The following is a 3,153-nucleotide window of genomic DNA, read 5'->3' as shown; positions in this document are numbered from 1 at the left end:
CAGAACAAGTTGTGGGCCCTGCCTTTAAGGAGTAAGGTGAGAAATTTAAGATTTCATTCCTGAGTGAGAATTCTAAGTCCAAGACTCATTATCTCCAAAAATACTTTAAATTATTTTTCCTGCTATATCTTAGTATCAAAGAGTGATATCAGTTAAATTGAAAGGAGCCTTCCAAACCATCCATGCTCTCACCATTGTTTGCAAATGAGGAAAGTAAAGTCTGGACTCCCATGAGACCCCTCCCCTCACATTATGGTAACCTATTTTTTTATGCAGTTCAATTTCAAACCTGTATGAATTCGTTTTTCTGGTGACTCCAAAGACTAAATTCAGGGCAATATTTCTGGCAGTGCCTTTGGACTGAATGCCTGATATCAGTGGGAAAGTGCAAGTACTACCCCAACTTAAGAGGTCTTGGCCTCTAAATGGTTTCTCCACTGCAGTGCATCACACTTCCAATCCAGTGGCACAAATGACCATTAGACTTTTTATTCTGTGCAAGCTCAGCTTGGAGGCTGATCACTCGATACCCCCAAATCCATATGGGTCAGTGAGAGCCTACACCAACTTTGATGCTGACTGGGCTGCTTTGAACAATGAAATGTCCATCAAGATCAAAAGTGTGGATGAGGTCACCATTGTCAACATTTTGACCAACCACAGCAACAAACAGACACAGGATATTGCCTTCTCCTATGAGAGAAAGACCAAAAAGGAACTTAGCATCAGCACTGAAGTCAGCCTTCTCTGGACACCTGGAGAGGGTGATTTGGGGCCCATTGGAAACACCTGCTTGGTATGACACTTACAGGCTGAAGGCCTCCATGAAAGATCTGGGGGCTGATGAAGACTCTCTTATTGAGATCATCTGCTCCAGAACCAACCAGGAGCTGCAGGAAATTGACAGGGTCTACAAAAAATGTACCAGAAATGATCTGGAGAAGGACATTATTTCCGACACCTTTGGTGACTTCAGCAAGCTGACTGTTGCCCTCGCAAACAACAACAACAACAAACAAACAAACAAACAAAAACAGAAAAGCAGAGATGGCTCTGTCATTGATTGTGAACTGATTGGCCAAGATGCCCAGGATATCTAGGATGCTGGAGTGAAAAGGGACCAGTGTTCCCAAGTGGGTCAGCATTATGACCCAGTGATGTGTCACTTCCAGAAAGTTTTTGAAGGGTACAAGAGCTCCAGCCCTCATGACATGTTAGAGAGCATCAAGAAGGAGCCCTGGAAAATGCTTTCCTGTACCTGGTCCAGTATATCCAAAACAAGCCCTTGCATTTTGCTGACTAATTGTGCTCCATGAAGAGCAAGGGGGGTTGTGATGAGGACCTGACCAGAATCGTGGTCTCCTGCAGTGAAGTGAACATGTTGAAAATTAGGTCTGAATTCAAGAGACAGTATGGCAAGTCCCTGTACTACTACATCCAGCAAGACACCAAGGGTGACTACTGGAAAGTGCTGCTATTCCTGTGTGGTGGGGATGACTGAAGCCCATCATGGCTCCAGAGTCCATGAGTGGTGCTCTTATGCTTCCAGTTAACAATTCTAGAAAATCAACTTGTGACTATTAGCCCACTTTGTGCCCATCCTTGTGAGGACAATGTTAGCATTGCTCCTTGCCCCGTCCTTGTTTCAGTTGTCTATGCATTGCCTGGCTTTCCCATGTGGTCTCTCCTTTTAGCCAAGGACATGCACATTCCAGGGAGTAGGAAGTGAAATCTATGATGTGAAACACTTTGCCTCTTATGTACATAAACAGTTGAATAAACCAAATTTCTACTTTGTGAAAAGACTACATGTGGAAGTGCAAGCAAGGCTAAGGAAACCAAAAAGGAATGCTGAGACACTTACTTCATAAATAAGGAACCTGAAGCTTTGTGAGGACAAGTTACTAGCTCGGGGTTATAAAAGTGGTCAGTGGCTGCATTGAGATTCAAGCCCAGGGATGTCTTATTCGATACTCCAAATAAAGTACACTATTTTGCCTTCGAAGATGACTTTTTCTCTGGAATAAAATGTCATGTTTGACTAAGTCTGAGGTAAAAACACCTTCAAAGTAAGCACATGATTCTCCTCCTTTTAAAACCAGATCAAATAGACTAAGGTCAAACTTCTCTTTGTGTTCTCAAATGAATTATAGCCTGAAATAACACCTATCCAGTTTCCATGAATACTGTAAGACATATGGTGGTTTCTCCTCTCCTCCTCATTTTGCAGATAAAATCATATCTGGACTTTTCCCAAAATAAATTAAATGGAAGCTGGAATGACAGTATCTGCTAATGTGTGCTCTAGGAGAGAGGACTCAAACTGGCTGGGGGAGTGGGAGAAGATGCAGACCTTTTCCCACTCAGAGATTGGTCCCTTCCAGAGTTGCTGGAGAAAAGCAGTACACCCTTAAGTTTATCTCAGCTAAGAACTCCATGCAGATATATTTTTAATTCATCCACCATTTTTTGTTGCCTGGATTAGGAAAATACAAAACTTCTGAGACCGACAGGTAGCTCTTAAAACGAAGTGGTCTTCTGGTTTTATGTAATAGTGACAGCATCTCTCTTTAAAATTCTTTATACTTTTCATCATCACCTCTCGTTTTTTCCCTAACTTCCACATTCATCCCACTTTACACATGTTGCATGTCCCTGTTCTGCTCATGCAGAAACCTTTTCCCACTGGAAGAAGACAGTGAAAATCAAGAAGTTTCTTTGCAGCGAGTGCTCTGCAGATCCATAGCAGCCTATTAATGTGTAATTTAGTTAGGTTATCTGTCTGGACATCCATAGGCATTTGAGTGTGTGTTGACTCCTATCCTGACTTTGCCAATACCCTTGATTAAAGTATGACTGTGTGTGTGTGTGTGTGTGTGTGTGTGTGTGTGTGTGTGTGTGTCATTTTGGGGTTTTATTATTGTTGCTATTTAGTTTTGCTTGGCCATGCAAAATGTTTTTCTTAAAAAAGAGTTGGAATATTTATACTTTTATGACCATGGATTTAAGAGTACAGTCTGTACCCTTACTTACTAGTCCACACCTTCTAGATGATGTTATTTAGGCATTATATTCATATTCATACATAAAATGAATGTGTGACATTTTATATGGAAAGCTTCAGTGTATGCTAAATGGAATGAGAGAGTTTAG

The 3,153-nt window shown here is 41.5% G+C and overlaps 1 pseudogene; it reads left to right on the top strand.

Annotated features, from left to right (window-relative positions):
• Window positions 1–472: 472 nt before the first annotated feature.
• LOC119002898 (annexin A2-like) lies at window positions 473–1,501 on the top strand (annotated as a pseudogene).
• The last annotated feature ends 1,652 nt before the right edge of the window (window positions 1,502–3,153 follow it).

The sequence above is a fragment of the Sturnira hondurensis genome, unplaced genomic scaffold (genome assembly GCF_014824575.4).
Source record: "Sturnira hondurensis isolate 20B ecotype Veracruz unplaced genomic scaffold, ASM1482457v3 Scaffold0018320, whole genome shotgun sequence".
Taxonomy (NCBI): Eukaryota; Metazoa; Chordata; class Mammalia; order Chiroptera; family Phyllostomidae; genus Sturnira; species Sturnira hondurensis.
The sequence above is the reverse complement of the archived record's forward strand: the minus strand, read 5'-3'. Positions and strand labels throughout refer to the sequence as shown.